This window comes from Ceratotherium simum, chromosome 27 (assembly GCF_057802395.1).
Source record: "Ceratotherium simum simum isolate JZ-2026a chromosome 27, ASM5780239v1, whole genome shotgun sequence".
Taxonomy (NCBI): domain Eukaryota; kingdom Metazoa; phylum Chordata; class Mammalia; order Perissodactyla; family Rhinocerotidae; genus Ceratotherium; species Ceratotherium simum.
The window spans coordinates 27,117,911-27,139,203 of record NC_141926.1 but is presented as its reverse complement, the minus strand read 5'-3'; the positions used below and the strand labels follow the sequence as shown (position 1 = coordinate 27,139,203).

The window sequence follows — 21,293 nt, the reverse complement described above, 5'->3', positions numbered from 1 at the left end:
AACAAATAAATGCTCCAGAACTAGTAACACAGGCACTCCATCCACAAGAGGTCCAGGAAATTCAACCTTCCACTTGCCTTAGAGCAGTGACATAGTAAGACACTGATTCACTTACAGAACCTTAAGTTTCAATCTTATAGAATGTTCTAAAAAAAAAAGTCATCGCTTTTTTTTGATGACTATATTAGTCAGCTAGGGCTGCCATAACAAAATACCATAGACTGCATGGCTTAAACAACAGAAATTTATTTCTCATATTTCTGAAGACTGGAAGTCCAATATCAAGGTGTCAGTATGTTTGGTTTCTCCTGAAGCCTCTCTGCTTGGCTTACAGATGGCCTCCTTTTCACTGTGTCCTCACATGGCCTTTTCTCTGTGCACATGCATCCCTAGTGTCTCTTTCTCTTCTCAAAAGGACACCAGTCATATGGGTTAGGGCTCCACCCTACTGACCTCATTTTAACTTAATCCCCTCTTTGAAGGCCCAATCTCCAAATACAGTCACATATATTTGGACCCAACCACATGACCTCATTTAACCTTAATTACCTCTTTAAAAGGTCCTATCTCCAAATACAGTTACATTCTGAAGTACTGGAGGTTAGGATTTCAACATGAATTTGGGGGTGGGGGCCCACAATTCAGCCCGTGACGGTGACTCATCACAGTTCTATCAGTGTGTCTTTGCAGTTCAGATTTATCAGTCAAAGATAATTTGCAAGCAAAAGGTAAGGCTGAACAATATTGTAAAGCCTACACGTGGCGCTTAAAGAGTCTCAAGTATGAGAAAATTGTGTAACTATAGAAAAATCTTTAACTCAAGTTTATTTTGGGATTTTAATAGAAAACTTTGAATAGGAAATTTAGAACACTGCCTATATTGTTTCAATTCACTGTTTCAAGTTTTTGCAGAGTATGCTGTCTCAATTATCATTAAATTTAAAAAGCGAGGAAAATTCCAAGGAAAACCTATTTGATATTGAGAATTAGAAATTACTCCTCATCAAACTGGAGAAATTATGTCAATAAAATTATTTGCCTTTACAGGTCTGTGGCCTGTTCTTCATCTGGCCTTTCATTAAGCATCTTGATTCAGCAAAATCAGGAAAAACTATATTTACACATATGTGCAAAGCATTTTCAAAATGTGGTTCTGTGGAATGAACCTATGTTGCACTTTTAACTCTAAACACATAACTATTTATAATTTTTTGTGTATCTTTATTCTAATCAGTTAACCTCACCGAGCTTCAATTTCATTATGTGCATAGAAGATAATAAGACCGAATTTTCACCTTTAACAGAGGATAATATTTGAATGTGGGTTGTAAATAGGCAATCATATAAAATGTAATGAAAGCCAACTTCAGAAGATAAAGATCTCTAAGATATAAAAGTTAAGTTTTATAAGGGTTTGCCAGAGATGGTGAACCATCAACAGAGAAAGGTTGTTACTTTTTGTAAGATTCATTTATACTCTTCTCTACTGTAGATACATAAACGGATTCAATAATTCAACTCAGATTTCTTTCAATGGATCTTCTATTAAATCATAGAACTATATTTCAACTAATATAAATCATAGAGGTCACCTAATACAAGAGATAGTACTGATCACATTAAAACTAATCAATGTAAAACACATTATACACATGTCAAGGCTGTATAACTTTAAAATTTTTTTTAAACTGCACAGATGTTTCTGTAAAGAAAGCAATATTGCCAATAGGAGTCCAGAAGTAATGTTAAATGCTATTTAAGAAATAGGAAATGGGGAGGAGATAGTACAGTACAATGCAAGATTAAGGACAGTTTACAAATTGTGTAAATACGGGGTTTGTGCGATGGTTTAAATTTTATTCGTGTCATTACCTTTTAAAAATAATATCGTTAATATTAACAAATAATACATACAACATAGCATTGCATTTCTTTACACTTTTAAGAACATTCTTAAGTTTGTTCTTCAAAGAATCCTTTCTACAAAAATATTGGGGGACAACTGGACAATTCAAATGACACTCATTTTCAACCTGCTTCAACTCCTTACAAGAAACATTTATTTCTTAAACCTGACTATCATTTTGAATTTTTAAATTTCTGAAATCCAGAATTCGGAATTTCCCCTGTCCTGCCATCAGGTTCATCCTAATGAACCTACTGTCCTTTGTCCTCGCAGGCTCCATTTCCTCCACCCCCTGGTCCCCTAGTCAATCTGTCTCTCTGCACTGCTCTATCTCCCAGTCTGCCCTGAAGCCAAAGACAGTCCCTTTAACCAGTTTCTCATCAGCATCTTAAAAGCCCATACACCACCCACCCACTTTATTCAGCCCCTAATATTGAGTATATTTCACAATTTATTTTCCCACTTTAACTCATAGGCTGCCAAAGCAGTGCCAAATAATGAATCATTTCACCTCAAATTCTTACATTCCTAACACCTCCTTTTAATTTACCTTTTATCAAAATTAAAAATTAGCTTACTCATAAGAATTCCTTTCCTTGAGAAAAATACAGAAAACTATACAAATGAGAGTAAAAGTGACTCAAAATCCCAGTCTCCAGAGGGAATTATTATCAACATTTTGGTTGACATCCTTCCATCTCTCTCACTTTTAGAAAACATTTTAGAGAGAATCAAATCTATCAATCTTTTCCTTTAAGTTTTAAATTTGTTTTCAAGCTGATAAAGAACCATCTACACCAAGAGTTATCAATATACTCACCATTTTTATTTCCTTCATTTTTATAATTTTGTTTTTACACTTAAATCTCTGGGTCATTTGCAATTTTTGGTATGTAGAGTAAGGAGAAGATTGGACTTTATTATTTTTTCAAGGTTACCTTTTATATAATATATATATACCTTTTATAATAACGATTATAAAATGTTAACAATTTTACAAGGTTGATCCAACATTATATATTTAAAAATCCACCCCTCCTTTTGCTAATGCTTAATATCTTCCTCATCATATACTAATTTGCTATATTTACTCAAATCTATTTCCGGTCTATGTATTTTGATCCACCTATCAGTCAGCCAGGTCATGTTGCAAATCCACAATGCTTTAATTATTGCAACCTTGTGATATATGTTTTAATATTTTATCAAGCACATTTTACCCCCAATATTCTTCTTTGCAAACTACTTTTTAAATTTTTATTATTTATTTGATTTTATTATTTTAATTTCAATTAATTAAAATTAGTTTTAATTTTATTAACTCCTTTTTGGACTTGCAGCAGTGATCACTCAGTTGTCGTCTTCCTTCAAACCCTCTATCATTCAACAACCTTTTTCACTCTCAGCAAGTTCAAACACCTCAACATATGAAGAATGTGGAAGTTGTTCATCCTGAAATTCTTCACCTTCCCAGGCTCCCTCAAGGTGTCTCTAAATCTTTACCTCGTCTCTTTCTCCTCTTCCATAAGAAGGAGAGCATCTCCTCTTTCTGCATCTAACTTCACCACACCATCCTTGGTTTTATTTCTTCCAACTATTTATAAAATCCTGCCCCATCTGAAATCTTCCCTCAGTCTTTTTTTCTTTTTAATTGTGAACTTTACCTTTCTTTCAGCCCATCAACAAGCTAAAAATTCCCTACCCTTGCCCCTTTTTTGGCATCCTCCTCTCTGATGGCCTCCCTGACCCTGAGTTCTTCTCTTGCCTCTCTGATACCTCATTGGTATCCTTCTCTGTTTCATTTCCTGTACTTCCCATATATCTATATATTCCATGATGTTCTATCCTTGGTGTTCTTCTCTTTAATTTCTACACCTACTCCCTTTGCAGTCTCAGTTAGTCCCATAATTTAAAACATGACCTCTCTGCAAATAACCCAAAATTAATCCCGGTATCACAGAGTCACAGACTATTAAACCTATAGCTAATTCCATCCACAATCCATTTCAAAACAATAGCTTTACAGATGAGCAAACCAAGACACGATTTATCCAAGTTAGGGGCATAATCAGAAATAAAATTTAGTTTTTGACTCTAATTTCACTTTTCTCCTACTCTTCAAGCACAGGTTTAACTCTTCTCTGGAAAATCTCTACTTATGAATCCTGTCAGCTGTGAAAACTCATCAACCTCCTTTGCCTGTAGACCCAAGTTCAAAACTTCTAAACACAGCATTCAGTGTTCTCTGACCTCAGTATGATCCGCCTCTCCACCCTGTCTCCTGTTAGACTCTTTTATACATACTATATTCCAAACAAATTAGTCTATTGCCCTGTTCCTAAATTAAGATCTGTTTTACTTTGCTTCCATCTTTCAGTCCACATTACTCCTCTCAACTGAAACATCCTTTTCTCTCACTACTCCTTCCATCTCCACCTAATAAATTCCTGCCCGTTACCTAAAGTTCAACGCAAGTGACAACTATATCATGGTGTCCAGTCTGATGACCTCCCATTCTGTCATGCAGAACATTTTATTTTCCTACGTTAAGCTCCAATATCACTTTATATCTCTCTCCTGGCACTTATATTTTGATTTGTATTTGACAGTTATTTGTGGATTTGTTTTATTTCACTAGTAGATTATAAACGCCATGATGTCAAGTATTCCTCTTTATATCATACACATCTTCTTGGTCATAGTTGATAATCAAATATGTTAATATTAGGTGACAGACTAAAATGAATTCCTTACTTTCATCAATTACTGTGTTCTGAAAATTTTTTAAGTATTCAATGAAACTGATCTTATTTCATATAATTCCATTAGACCAGGTTAATAAAAGCAAAATCTTCAGACCCTTCTAGAGATCTTCAACTTATACCAAGATCAAAATTCTCCTATTAGTATCATAACATTAGGATTTATTTTATTAGGTAGAATAATCCATCTATTGAGGGGAAATATTTTAATTACCAAAATATTTTAATTATCAAATCTAAGAAGAAGCGAGGTTGTATCAGTTTCCTATTGCTGCTGCAACATATTACCACAAACTTAGTGGCTTAAAACAACACAAATTTATCTTATAGTTCTAGAGGTCAGAAGTCCAATATCTGTTTCATTGGCTAAAATCAAGGTATCAGCAGGGCTGGTTCCTTTTGAATTCTCTAGGAGAGAATCTCTTTCACTGGCCTTTCTAGTTTCTAGAGGCAATCTACATGCCTTGGCTCCTTCCTTCATTTTCAAAGGCAGCAGTGTTTCGTTTCCCTCCCCTCTGATCTCTGCATCAATCTTTTATCTTCTCGCTCTCTCACTCTGATACTGCTGCCTCCCTCTGATGAGGACCCTTGTGATTACATTGGGCCCACCAAGATAATCCAGGATAATCTCTGCATGTCTTAATTTGTGCACATCTAACAAGTTCCTTTTACCATGTAGGGTAACATATTCACAGGTTCCAGGGATTAGGACATGGACATCTTTGTGAGGATCATTATCCAATCTACTGTAAGAGGTTAATCCAAAGAATATTCAAATCTAAAATCCAGAGAAAACAAAAACTTAATCACAACTATTAGAGCCACATTTCTAGAGAGTCATGTTCTCTAGGTGATGGAAGATCTCTAAACAGGATGAAAAGACCTAAATACGACCAAGTGTCAAGATTCACAAAAACAAAAACCAGGAGAGGAGGCTGGAGAATGGCATTTCCAGGCAAGCTGCGTTCCACCACTTCCCACCAATTCTGCTCTCTTCTTTGGCCACAAAGTCAGCCAGGATGAGAAACACTGGACATGATGAACAAAACAGGTAGTGCTGAGCAGAGGAGAAAGCAAAGGCATGGACAAACCCATCATGAAGTGTCTGAGGATGTAGCCAAGTCCCAACATGAATTCTGTAATTTTGGTGATTCTGCATAAGAATTAAATGGTCTTAAATTTGCATTAAAACTGGTATTGCGTGAGATAAAGATGAACAGTAAATTTCACGCTAATGATTTAAAATTTTAATTTTTCTTTACTTAGCATGACATTAAATAGCAAATAAAATACATCATGGTAAGTCAGAGAGAAATCACAAAAGGAAGGACAAACCTTCATATGTTAGTACCTTTAGCGGGACTTTTTTCCTTCTTTTGGAACAAGGACCTCGCAATTTCATTTTGCACTGGACCCTACAAATTGTATACGGCCCTGCACACCTATTAGCTGATTGGTTTGAGCATAAGATAATTGATATAGAATTGGGTTGCACGAAGATCAAAACCTTGAAGGAATTCAACCACATTTCTGCTGTCCTCTCCTGAACACGGCTTAGTTCTAAATGTTCACTGCTTCCTGTAATAACTGCATCACCCAAGTCTCAAAGCTTTCTTTGTTTTGCCTTAAAACTTAGGTAATCTACCTCTTTCCATATATAAAAAATTATGTCCTCTATTCCTCATGTTACCTGGACTCTGTAACCTCTGGTTCCACATTACCAAGCCACAGATTATCCTCCCTCATATTAAAATAAGAGGCTGGTGTGTGTGTGGCATGCTGAACTCTGAGTGCAAGTGTCTGAATAAATCTTTTGTGGCTTAATTACAGGTAAAACCATGTTAAGTTTAGCTCCAACAGATGTTCCCTATGAATATGTGATAGCTCAATCATTTTAATGGAAATGTTGAAATTCAAACATGTCCTTGTTAGAAACTGTAAACCCTTGAAAGCTGACCACCGTTTATAAGCTTGCAGTGTTTTAGTGGAGCTATTTTTAAAAGTGTTGATGGTGGGAGGAGCAATATATGGATTTACTTCTGAAAGCAAAGCTGTGTCGCTTTACACTTCAAATTAGTGGTTAAAACTGGCTTCTCCTGGAGATCTCTAAGTTGCACCAGGGGCCAACAAAAGAACCGGATCAAGGATGCCAACTGAACAGGACTCCAGGCTTGTTTCCTACACCACTGCTCCAGCCACTGCAGCTCCATGTAATAAACTAGACTCCCATACGTGCTTTTGTTTGAAGAAACCATTCTGAGGCTTAAAGGAAAACACAGCAAACAACAAAACCACTTCACAGAATACCCTAATCTTTGTAAAACAAAAAGAATCAAAGATAAAAAGAACATGAAGAATTTTCTCAGTAAAAGAAGTTTCTTCTTTTAGCAATCATTTTTTTATAAGGTCATCACTGATAGACCAATTAAAATTATGCATTTTATATGCCTTTCTTCTTACTGAAGACCCTTAACTAGTTTTAAAAATTAGAATCACTGGAATGAAATACAACATATTGATGCCCCAGGAAACATTGTACATTGCAGGCCATCTGCCCCCTACACTAAAGAGACCCACAACAGCATAATCCGTAACAATGAGTTAGTGTCTATATTCTGCCTTTTCCTCCTGTCACTTTAGTGGAATAGCATTATATATCATTTAATTTATTATAAATTTACTATATATTTAGTTTACTAATTTAAAACTACACTGATTTGGCATTAAGAGAGAGAGAAAAATTTGCAAAGTCCCTGCAATTCCAGTCCAACACTCCACTTAATTACTCTGTGCCCCAGGTATTAGATGTAGTCAAACCATGTCGGTTATATGGAATGAATGTGTGAATTAACTTTAAGAAGTCCCTAACTATTGAAAAAGCAGTTGAAAAATGAAAGTAAGTTCTTTGCAACACACACATTTTTTAAGGCAGTAGATGCCTCTTTTACAATAACCTTGCAGAGCTCCCGGCCTTCAGTCACCGGCATCCATACTTAGGGATGCAGATCCATTCAGGGCTTCCGACACAGTACATGCAAGATAAAGCTCCTGCTTCCCAACTGCTGACGCACCCAAGTAGGGCTTTCTAATCAGATAGATTTTATAAATCCAGCCGAATGCCAATAAAGCAAAAGTGTTTTTACATTTCTTTTTTTTCTACTTTTTGGGAAAATAGTCTAGATTATTAAAATCCAGGACAGAAAATGGCTATACATTCCTTCCCATATCACAGGATGCTGACAATCTAAACTCTGATTTGGAGGTATTCCAACAGCATGCTTTGGGACATTTTGATGAGTGTTATCCAAATCATTGCCAACTGAGAAAAAAATCACCAATCCACTAACAACATTTTTAAAAGATCATAACCTGGGTGTCAAATATTTAAACTGCGTGAACACTGGATGCTTCATACTCTACTATTTATCATCCCTTTGAGTTCATAAATAAAAATTCACATTTCCATATTTCTTTGCATCAAAGATCTCCAAGTTTCCACCACTTCTTACTTTATATACTCTTTTATATTGCAAAAGTCACACATTCTTTTTAAGATTTTAGTAAATAAAAAGAAGAAAATAAAGATCACTTAACACCCAGAGATCTCTATTAAAAGTTCATTTCCTTCTGGTATTTTCCCAATACATAGTTATATAAATAATTTTTTTCTTAAAAAATGAATAAGCTAATATACTTAAAAATGATTAAGATGGTAATTATATGTTTCTTATCACAATTAAAATTTTTTTAAATGAATAAGTTTTGGTATATACTCTCTATATAAAATTTTATTACAATAATATTGTGAACATTTTTCTATATTATTGTTATTCTATATCATTTTAATGTATAAATAGTGTATCACAATAATGTATCATAATATATTAACAAATTCACTATCAATAGGAGTGTCTCTTGCACAAAGCTGCGATGATCCTCCTAATAGCTCCATGTTTTCAAACATCTTATTTGCTTAGGTTAAATTCCTAGATAGAGAATTATTAGATGAAAACCTAAGGAAAAATTTAAAGCTTTTGACCAATTTGTAAAAGTTCCTGGGTAGATTATATTATTGTTCCCAATGAACCTCCTCCCTTCCATCAAGAGGATTATTCATTTATTGCCACATGACTTACAATGCCTTTTGTGGAAGGAAAATTTATTCTTGTCCCATTGCCATTGGGCGTGGATATATGCCTTGCTTTGGCCAAGGGTATATAAGAAGGTGTGACCTACACCACATCCAAGTAGAAGCTTTAAGAGCCACTGCATTTTTGCCCCCGCTCTTTTGCTCTTTTCCCTCTGAACTTAGAACTGCATGTCCTAGATAAGGGCTGTTTCATCAGCTTGGGTTAGACAATAAAAAGGACCCACACAAAGAGCCGTGTGGATAGCAGCTACCAGCCTATTACAGTGACATCAGCAGCCACAGCCACAGCCAACAGGAATAGAAGGAAGTCCACTACAAAAAAAGACATGTAACATGAGCAAGAACTATCGCTTTGTCTTTATAAGCTACTGAGATGTGGGGTTGTTTGTGACCAATATACTACAGCAAATGCTGATTGTGATAGATTACACAAACGGTTGCATTTCTTCACAGTTACCCTGTATCCACACACTTGTGCCACTCAGGATGAATCCCAAAATTTGATTTTGATGTTAAGACTAATGATGTCACACACACACGAAGAGGGTATGAAAAGATGTAATACTTAGATAATGAGGCTTTTAGGGGAGAGCACATTATGTCTCCCATGCAGAGCCAAACGTGGCTTGAGAGAGCAGGGAAAGGATCTGGCTTGGAGTTTTTATGATGGCGAAGAGGTAAAGAGGTTCCTGTATGGCAGGGGCTTGAGTGGTTTGAATTTCCCACCGGCTCCAAAGGAGGATGTACCCAGGCTTTCTTACCAGCTAGCCTAGAAGGGCCAGAAGGTGGGGCAGAAGGGGAAGGGGGAGAGTTGAGGCTTAAAAGCTGCCAGCAATGCAACATCAGAAAATGAGTCAGACTATTATTACACATGCTTTTGCATGTGACTATGCAGCTCCTCTCATTGAAAAGTGTAATCTATTTCTCCTCCCCTTGAATTTGGGTCGAACTTATGACTTGTTTGGCCAATACAATTTGGCAGAAGAGACTTTGCAAATTTCAAGTCTAGGTCTCAAGAGACCTTGCATGCTTCTTCTCACTCTATTAGAATCCTGCCACCACCTGTGAACAAGTCTGTTCTAGCCTGCTGAGTACAGAGAGGAGAGCCCATTTATCCCAGGCAAAGCCATCCTAGATAAGCCTGTGGTTAGCTGATCTCAGATTTGTGAGAGAGCCCAGCCAAGACCAACAGAGCTACCTACCTGACCCACAGCTGAGCACAGATATGTGACTAAGACTAGCCAAAACTAGCAGAACGTCCCAGCTGACTTGTAGACTTGTGAGGAATAATAAAGACTTATTTTAAGCCATTGAATTTTGGGGTAGTTTGTTATGCAGCAATAGCTAAGTGATATACTGTTTATACCTACACAAACGTTTGTATCAATTTGCACTTACACCAGTAGCATAGTAGAATATCTACAGCCCTATATCCTTGCCAATTCTGGGTAATATCATTTTCTAGGATATTTGCCACTTCGCATGTTTTATTGTTTCTTTTTTATTACTAAATTGATCACAGATAAGGCAGGTACAGAATATTGAAACAGATTTTCTTTGTTCAGAATTGTTATCACCTGAGTGACCCATGTTAGTTATGCAAGGATAAGGCCAAGAGATATAAATTTTTATTTGATTTTCTAAGTCTGCTTTAGCTCTTAATATAAAAAGTTGGGCTCATACCACAACCCCAGGACCCCACCACCCCCACATCCCAAGAGGAGTTACAGATCAGTTTCCAGAGGAGCAAAGAGACATAGAGGAGGAAAGAGAACACAAGAACACAAACTCTGTTTTCCAAGATTCAAAATAAGGTAAAACTGCTAGAATGGACAAGAATTGCTCTATCTGACATCAGGCAGTGAGAAAGGAAACCAAAGGAGAAATTCCCAAATTAGAATTTAAAAGAAGGGAAGAGGAGTTTAGGCTGGAAATCCAAGCTCAATGCAAGGTACTACAAATTGATGATAATAGGAAAAGAGCTGGTCTGGCCTCACTTGTGATTGAAGTCTGACATTTCTCTAAGTCCAGTTGCCCAGGCAGGATATCTAATTCAAGATCAGAAGCTGAGCCTGTGAATTACAACAGAAATACATATTCCTATGCAGCCTAAGTGAAGGGCATAATAAAGCTGGTGAGAGATGTAGAACAGCCAGGAACTCAGATGTATCCATCAGAATGAGCAGAACCAGTCTCCAAAGGCAGCTTCAGAGGGCAGCCTGAGCAGGAATGGTGTCAATGGACAGAGCAGATTACCAATTCCTTCCCACTGGCCTTTAAAAGCAGGATTTATGCCTTTGGGATTGAGTAAACCCTCAGAGTTCTTGGACAGTTTGGGGTAAAGAAGTCTCAAGAAAAAAATGATTGCTACCAATGAGGGCAGGTTGGGGGTCCCAAAAGTGATCAACTAGAGAGAAAGAACAGAATGGTAGGCACTTTAAACTGGAGAATCAGTTCATATAGTAAGATTAGAGATTATGATCATTATTTTTTCAAAATTAGCCATTGATAATTCAGCTTTATTGTTTATTCTTTTTCCTTGCCAATTTTTTATTAGCATATCTTTTTTCTTAATTGTTGTGAAAGTTCTTTCAAAGATATTGCAATCCTTTCCCTGCTTACATTCTACTTTTTAACTCTTACTTTTTTTCCTTCTTTATAAAACCTAATCTCTCAATCATTTTCTCTTACCATTTGGCAAAGGGTATCTACTATTTATTCTCTAATTTGTGGATTTCCACATTTTTCACAAAAAGAAACCAAGGCCAGGCAGCAATCTAAAATTCCATAAATTTTAACTCCCAAATATATTATTTGACCCTAAAAATGTTGCTAATTCACGTTAAGTGACCCAGCAAATGCTCAACTGGCATGGTTCAAAGCCCATGTCTTGATTTATTTATCTGGCCTCCCAGTCCCCTGAACTTGTGTTAATTAAATTCTTAAGGACATTCCTTTTCCCATTTGGGCTTTTTTTTTCCCACATCACAGTAAAAATAATAAAATTGAGCGTATTGACTTGACTTATGAGTCAACAGGTCAGGAAAAGTGTATCACTCAGAACAAGAGAACTTTTGGCTTGAATCACGTAAATTTCTCTTTTTTCTATTTTAAAATGCAAAAAAATAATTATTTTCATCAGTAGAATTTGCCTTATTAACCTGGTTCCCAGTGTCTAGCTATGCGCCAAATCAACAAACTATTTGAAATGACCACATGTTAAAATCTGTGAAAGGACAGTAAGTTACACAAAAATGGAATCATTTATGTATGTATATTATGTCCTGTTACTTTGGAAGCCTTGGTTTGAAATTGCTCTTTTCTATTTATTTTCCTGTAAAGAATATGAGAAAGTTAATGAAAGAATTAAAGCAAATGTTGCAAAAACATGAGGATGAGATGCTCTTCTCTGTTCTGTATTTACCTGCCATTTTCTCCAGGATTCTGAGGCTCAGTACAATGCCAGATCTATACACATGAAAGCACAGTGAGAGACTGGTATTTATCTTGGGATTCAGGGATTGGCAGACAGATGGTAGATATGGCAGGCATGTTCGGCCAACTTAACCCACTTTTCTTTTGATGATCTAGGAAATAAAATAAATAGGGACTTAGAACCTCAAATAATTGTAGCTGCCTACAACTGAATTAACTGAGATACAGAGAAAACAGAAGGTAAGTCCAAATAACAGTTTTGTGATGACTACTTTGCCTGTACCCTCCAGTTACTCCACCCTTCTAGTGAGATGCCTTGCAAATAACAGGCACTCAATATACATCTGTGAACTAGCTAAAGGGGACAGTCACAACATCATTCCATCAGCCTGCTTTCCACACAGCTCTTCTCTTTCTCCATAATCCAAGTCCTCTCACAAGTGCGGTCTAAACATCCAGCCCAGAACTCTCATCTCAGCTCTGATGAGTTTTCCTCAAAATTGAGAAAAAGAGACAATTGAAGGAGAACTATTTTACTAAGGCACTACAAAAATCTATCAACTTTCCTGCCATGTCTACTAAATATCCTGCTCTCTTTTATTACAACTGATAAAGTCTCCATTCTCTATCTAAAGGTTTCCTCAATACTTGTGCCTTCTCTTGCCTACACAGACTTCAGCCTTCTTCGTGCTGCATCATCAACTTCTCCCCATCTGTGGAAACATACCCAGTGGCATTCCAATATGCATTACTATGGTCTATCTTCCTTGAACCATGCCTCCTACAGCTACAGCACTATTTCTCTCTTCCCTGCACAGATAATCAAAGAGTTGGTAATTCATGACCTCTATTTCCTCAACCCATTCCAACTGGCATTTTCTCCACCATACCACTCTAGATGATCTTGCCAAAGTCACCTACAACAATTATCTTACAAAATCTAAGCCCTCACATTACTCTACCTCTCAGCAGTATTTGACATAGGTGACCATCATCTTCACACATTTGTTAACAAATATAGATTATTCACTACCTGCAAGCCTTGGTCTAAGTGCTGGGGATGCAGAGATGAAAAAATAGACAAATACTCCTGCCCTCATGGAGTTTGCACTCTAATAGAAAACCAAAAATAAGCAATATAAATAAGCAAAATATATGTTGTACTAGAAAATGATAATGTTACCCCCCAAAAAGGGGGTTCATCTGCCCGTCATAAGACATACCAATAGTCAAGAGGCAAGATGGTAGGAAAGAAAGGACTTCTTATTACAGCTTGCTAGCAAGAGGGAAGATGGCCAACTAATGTCCAAAAAAACCCATCTTCCAGACCAAAGATTACAGGCCAGTTATATAGAAGGCTGGTCTCCAAGTGGTGTGGGCACCCATCTGATTACTGGGTGGAGGCATCTGGTCTCAGGGTAGGGGCATCCATCTGGTCTTTGTTCCTGGCAGTCCTTTGTTTTACTTGATATGCATCAGAGACTGGAGCAATGTCCTATACCCTGATCTTTCAGCTGTCACTGATGATGGCTATCAGCATAGACTCTCTGCCCCGGGGGTCATCACATTCCTAAGGAACTCAAAAGAACAAAGTTATCAACTTATAGCAGCTTGGAGGGGCCAAAAAGTCCAGAGTTAGTCAGAGGTCATCCAAAGTTACAATATGGTTTCTTTTCTACAATATGAATTCCCTCATGTCAACCTTGTCTTGAGCCAGTATCAATAAGAGTTAAGAGGAAATATAAAGTAGAAAAGAGGAATAAGAAGTATGGGAAGGGGCCTTGAAATGTTAGACAGGAAAATCAGGAAAGGCCTTTCTGAAAGGTGACATTAGAGCAAAGGCCTGAAGGAAGATTTTCCCTTATATAGGGAAAAATAATTGCAGGCAGAGGGGAGTTAAAAAAAAAAAAAGCAAGTGCAAAGGCCCTGAGGCTTAAATGTGACTGATATGTTTAAACAAAAGTAAGAATGCCACTGTGGAAAGGGTGGAGCAAGATGGAAAGAGGATATAAGAGATGAGGTCAGTGAGGAAACTGAGGGACAGGCCATAGTAAGTACTTCTTGCTTTTTATTCTAAGTGAGATGAGAAGCCACTGGAAGACTTTAAGCAGTAGAGAGATTGGATCTGGTCTGTATTCAACAGAATCACTCCATCTGCTTTGTTGTGAATAAGCTGTAAAGGGGTGAATGCAAAAGCAGGGAGATCACAAGGGTACTACTACAATAATCCACGAAAGAGATGACGGCGGCATAGAAAGCACGGTACTATGGAAATGGTAAGAAGTGGTGGTAAGGATTCTAGACATATTTTTAGAGGTAGAATTGACAGGATTTGCTGAAAGATTGCATTGTGGGGTGTGAGAGAAAGTGAGAGTTAAAGTTTCCCACATCAGAAACTAAGAAGGTTTACTAAAATGGAAAAAACTGCAAAAGAGAATGTTTTGTGGGGAATTATCTGAATCTCCATTTTAAACATAAGTTTGAGATGCGTATTATTTATCCAAGTGGAGATACAATTATGAGTCTGGAGTTTGGGAGAAAGGATTAGGCTGAATGTAAGTTTGGGAAGATAATGAGGAATGAGCAACGGAGACTGAGAGACAGCAGCCACTCAGGTTGGAGGAGAACAGGTGAGTGTGGTCACCTGAAATCAAAGAGAGGAAAGTGTTCGGTAGGAGAGTCCTGAGTACATCAGATACTACAGATACATCAAGAGAAACGAGGGGTGAGCACTGAACAAGGATTCAGCAACTCGCACTGGTGGACTGGAGACTACAGATGGGCTGGTGAACGCCTGATTGGCAAAGAGTCAAAAGAGCCTATTGGGGAGAAATTGGACACAGAAAGTCTAGACAACAATTCCAAGCAGGTTTGCTGTAAAAAGAGAGAAAGATGAGATGATAGCAGGGTGGGGAAGTTGAACTCAAGGGAAATAATAGCTTGTTGTATGCTGATGGGATAGGTTAAATAGTCAAGGAAAAACTAACGTCAAAGAAGTGAGGGTGAGGGTATGAGGGACTAAAGAAATATCTTTGACTAGGAAGAGGTGATGGGAGACGGTGGATGGGCTGGCCTTAGCTAGCAGCACAGACATCCATTTAACAGGAGAGAAGTTAGAGTACGTGGGCATCATGACAAAGAGTGGAGGAACTTGTGAAATTCTTCTTGGATTGCTTGATCTTCTCAGTGAAATTGGTAGCAGTGTTCACCAATTGGCATTAAAGCTGGAGAAAGAAGTGTTGGAGGTTAGAAGAGAGAACAGAAGATATGAGACACATGCTCAGCAGAGGTAGAAAGTGACTTGATGACAAAATGTACAATTTTTAGCCAACTTTGCCAGGCAGTAAGAGTCCACTTCAGGTTAGTGATCATGACTTAAAGTAATGCCAGTACATCTTGTAGATGTTCTGGGTACCTTGCACCATATCCCCTTGGCCTGCTTTTATTCACCTGCAGTTGTGGTGAACAATTCTCACACACCCTCACAGAATTCTACCTCAAGCCCCTACTGAGTCACTCAGATATTCTTAAAGAGGGCTTTCACTAATCCACATAAATTTGCTCTGCCCTAGCATAAGGTATCCTAGAAAGATGGGAAGGTTAACATCACCGGTTATGGGCTGAATTGTGTCCACCCAAAAATTCTTATGTTGAAGTCCTAACCCTCAGTACCTCAGAATGTGACTGTATTTGGAAACCAGATCTTTACAAAGGTAACTAAGTTAAAATGAAGTCATTAGGATGGGCCCTAATCTAATATGACCGGTGTCTTTACAAAAAGAGAAAATTTAGACACAGACAGGTACAAAGGGAAGACAAAGTGAGGACACAGGGAGAAGATGGCCATCTATAAACCAAGGAGAGAGGCTTGTACAGATCCTTCCCTCATGGCCCCCAGAGGAATTAATGCTGCCAACACCTTGATCTCAGATTTCTACCCTCCAGAACCGCAAAAAAATAAATTTCTGTTGGTTAAGCCACCTAGTCTGTGGTACTTTGTTATGAGCAGCTCTAGCAAAGTGATACACCATCTGGTGACAATTCTTAACTAACCAGGGCAAAATTCTAGCTAGTCTCCATTTCTCTGGAGGGAAAATCCTAAAGAACCTTCTACATGGAGCCCTGGAATGATAACCCAGTTCAATAACACATTTTATAGATTCTTCCCCATTTCTTATCTTTCTCCTCACTCCATCAATATTCTTGGGACCACCTCCTAAAAATAAACAACCTGCATCCAAGTTCTTGTCTTAGGCTCTGTTTTCAGGGGAATCAAAACCAGCACACCATAGTTATGTGTATTTCTTCACTGCCATTTCTTCTTGAATCACTTTCTTCTCTTGACTTGTTTGACACCACACATCTGGTTTTCCTCTTATCTCACTTGCTACACCTTCTCAGGCTTCTTCCTCTTCTGCTCAACCTCTTAAGGTGGAAGTAACCACTTGGATCCACTTGATCAGTCTTGGATGTCTCTATATACTCTCCTTGGATCAGCAGAAAATCAGTGCTCAGTCTCCATCATAATCATTCTATCAGCAGGATTTGATGCAACTAGTCTCTCCTCCCTCCTTGATACACTTTCTTCACAAAGCTACCAGGATACCCTACTCTCCTGATTTTCCACTACACCACTCATCATGTTTCTCAGTGCTTATTCTCATACTTCCTCTTCTCCCCAATTTCCCCCAAATTGGAAAGCACTGGACCTAAGTCCTTAGACCTACTCCTTCTCTTCCTACTCTCACTCCCTTGGTGATTGCATTCAGTCTCAAGCCTTTAAAAACCATATATATACTAACAACTCCCACATTCATTTTTCCCAAACTCCAAACTCACATACCCAACTAACTATTGAACATTGAACATTTATGTGTGGTGGTTTTGTCACATACGACTCGGCTAGACTAAACTACATTTCCCAGAAGTCCTTTCCTATATGGTTTTCATTAGGTTGGGTCTCAAGAAATTGTCATAAAAGATTTGGAGGACAAAAGTAAAGCAGAAATAATTTTGTAATTCCCACCTATTTTCAATTATTTGCTGGTTCTCCTCATTGGCGTGAGGCAGAGGTCAGACCTGCAATTGCTCCACTTTCTCCTGAAATATCCTTTAGCTTTTTTGATCCCAGGGCCAAGTGTGTGTTTTTACCTCTCTGACAAAGGGCCCTGGCTCCTTCAGGAGATCCTTACCATCAAAGTCAAAGGCATCAAGAACTGACATTGCTTATGTATTCCAGTATATGCTGTTCTTGCTCTCCCCCAGTCTGCATCCTTCTTTCCTTCCCAACTGCCTGCCCTGTGGACTTTGAGCTTCATTATAACATACAAAGACAACAGCTTATAGAGACTATTTAAACAGTTCCTACAATTGTGTACGGTCAAATCGCTCTGATAAGTCCCTTCATATATTTCTATCTATCTCTATATATACAGGATATATATTCAGTATAATGAGATATATGAAGGGACTTGTATATCTCTATCTTACATGTCTACCTTCAGTACATATCCAGAAATGAAGAAGAATATACCTCATTTTACTGGATACATATCCAGTATAGACAGAGACAGAGATATATAAAGGGATTTGTTAGATGGATTTGAATATAAATTTATATATGTATATATGTGAATATATTTATATGTATACAAAATATATTTGAATATATATATATATGAATACATTGTTTCTGCTTCTCTGCTTGAATGCTGACTGATACAGATGTCTAATAGTCACCAACAAGTCCAAAACTAAACTCCAGACTCCACTCTCATTCTCCATAAAACTTGCTCAAGCTGCAACCTTTCCCATCTCAGATGATGGCAACCCCATTTTTCCAGTTGCTCAGGCCCAATCCTTGAAGTCATCATTGATTTCTATTTTTTTCTCAGACTTCACACATCCAAATGGTTGGAAATGTCATTGTGTCTACCTTCAATACCTATCCAGAAATGAAGAAGAACTGACAGAATTAGAAGATTACCCATCTATAATGAGTCTAAGAAATGATTATCAATGCTGAAAATAACACAGAGAGAAACCATCAGAATTATGTGCCTCCTTTGTGTGATGTTAAGTATACAATACCATCTCTGAAGTACTCTCGTCAGAAAATCAAACTTGAATTGAATCAAGCCTCTAGATATGACTAAAAATTTTCAGGAATTATAGGAGACAGAGGAATTTACTATGTGATCCAACAGGGATACAATTAACATTATCTAGAATGCAGCATACTCCAAAGGACAAAGCAATCTAGTGTCTTCAAAAAATAAACTCTAATGGAAAAAGAAAGAGATAGAGAGAGCACAAGCAACATTTAAGGCACGTGCCAATGTGCATCTCCACAAATACAGTGGGTAGGTCTTGTCTGAATATTGACTCAAACACACCAACAAAAAATTACAAGACAAGAGGGAGTGACGTCAGCATCATGGCAGAGTGAGCTGTTCCCTTAGTCTCTCCTTGTTAAGATACAACAAAAAGGACATTCATTACCCAACAGAAGACATCCACACAACACAATAGTCTGAGAGATCCGTGCAGCCATATGCCTGATGGTGGGGGTACTGGGTCCCCTGGGAAGCAGTGGAAGGAGGTAAGCAGATCTCCTCCCCCTCCCCACAGGCAGTGATCTAGGGTGCAGGACCTCACACAGCAGCTGGCACACAACTCTGAGATGAGACAGGAGAAAAGGCAGCCCTCTACAAAAAGGCTTTTGCTATCAGAGTTGCTTCCTAGCCTGTGGGAACACTTTACACTGAGGCAGCTCAGTCACCACAGGGACGCCTCCACCAAGCCAAGCAGCCCAGGTGGGCCACCAGTGAGTTCAGAGCAGGAGCACGGGCAGGAAAGAAAGTATCCCCACCCCCTCATCCCACCTGGCGCACCAGCTCGGCTAGTCGGCCAGGGCAGGGGAGCCCCATCAGAGCACCTGTGCCTGCATGTGCAAAGCAGCAGTGGCCAGTAGGCAAACATGGATGGGCCCTGTTGGCACAGCTTCCAATGGACAGCAACAACTTCTAGCAGACACAGCAAGCTCAGAAAACACAGCTCCTGCCCCCCACCCAAGTGGTGGCACATGGAATCTGCCACCAGATACTACCACTATGCACCAGCAAAGGTCCATGCAATCAAACAGCATAAAGAAATACATTAACAATCAGACCAGAAGGAAAATAACAGATGTCCAGAAAGCAATCAAGTCACAGAAATTTACAGTCTAAATGACAGAGAATTCAAAACAGTTATCATAAAGAACTCAATGAGTTACAAGAAAACTCAAAGACAGTGCAATGAACTCAGGAATAAAATTAATGAGCAGAGGAAATTCTTCACAAAAGAGAGTGAAACTCTAAAAAAAAAAAAAACGCTGGAGATGAGGAGCATAATGAATGAGATTTAAAAAAACAATCTAGAATCCTTAAAAAATGGAGCTGACATTATGGAGGACAGAATTAGCAATTTAGAGGACAGAAATATAGAAATGCTTCAGGTGGAGGAGGAAAGAGAACTAAGACTAAAAAGAAATGAGGAAATTCTCCAAGACATATCCGACTCAATTAGGAAATGCAACATAAGGAGTACAGGTATTTCAGAGGGTGAAGTCAGGGAGAAAGGAACAGAGAGCTTGTTCAAAGAAATAATAGCTGAGAACTTCCCAAACCTGGGGAAGTAGCTGGAACACATGTAAATGAAGCCAACAGAACTCCTAATTACATCAATGTAAAAAGACCTTCTCCAAGGCATATTAGTAAAAATGGCAAAAGTCAATGACAAAGAAAAAATACAAAGGGCAGCAAGGTAGAAGAAAATAACCTACAAAGGAACCCCTATCAGGCTTTCAGCGGATTTCTCAGCAGAAACCTTATAGGCTAGGAGAGAGTGGAATGATATATATTCAAAATACTGAAAAACAAAAACTTTCAACAGAGAATATTCTATCCAGCAAAACTATCCTTCAGATACAATGGAGAAATAAAACCTTTCCCAGATAAACAAAAGCTGAGGGAGTTCATCACAAGACATCCCCTACAAGAAATGAGCAAAAAGGTCCTTATACCTGAAAAAAAAGAAAAGGTTTCCAAAGCCTTAAGCAAACAGGTAAATAGACAGATAAAATCAGAAAATTGCAGCCCTTTTCAGAACAGGTTAGCAAACACTTCAGTATAACATTAAAGATAAAGGGAAGGAAAGCATCAAATATAACTATAATCACTTCATTTTAATCACAAACTCACAACACAAAACAGAATAAGTTGTGATAACAGAAACTTAGACAGGGAAGAGGTAAGGGATGGAACCTGCACAGGCTAAGGAGGTAAGAGGCTATCAGAAAAGGATTATCTCATCTACGAGATCTTTTATACAAACCTTCATGGTAACCACTAAACAAAAAATCAGAACAGAGACACAAATGATAAACAAAGAGAAAACTAAGAAAACCATCATAGAAAATCACCAAACTGAAATAGCAGTCAGAAATACAAGGGAGGAGAAACAGGGGAAGTACTGGAAAACAAGAGATAAAATGGCAGCACTAAGCCCTCATATATTGATAATCACTCTAAATGTAAATGGATTGAACTCTCCAGTCAAAAGACACAGAATGGCTGGATAGATTAAAACACAAGACCCAACAATGTGCTGCCTCCAAGAAACACATCTCAGCTCTAAAGACAAACACAGGCTCATAGTGAAGGGATGGAAGATGATACTCCAAGATAACAGCAAACAAAAGAAAGCAAGTGTGGCCATAGCTACATCAGACAAAGTAGACTTCAAGATTAAAAAAAGGCAATGAGACATAAAGAGGGGCAGTATATAATGACAAAAGGGACAGTCCACCAAGAGGACATAACACTTATGAATATATATGCACCTAATACAGGACTACTGAAGTACATAAAGCAACTATTAACAGACTTAAAGGGAGAAATTAACAGCAACACAATAATAGTAGAGGACCTCAACACCACACTTAATTCAATGGACAGATCATCCAGACAGAAATTCAACAAGGAAATAGGGGAATTAA

At 38.0% G+C, this 21,293-nt stretch overlaps 1 pseudogene; it reads left to right on the top strand.

Moving 5' to 3' along the window:
* Positions 1–614: 614 nt before the first annotated feature.
* Positions 615–21,293, top strand: part of LOC147913458 (uncharacterized) — a 42,469-nt pseudogene continuing 21,790 nt past the window's right edge.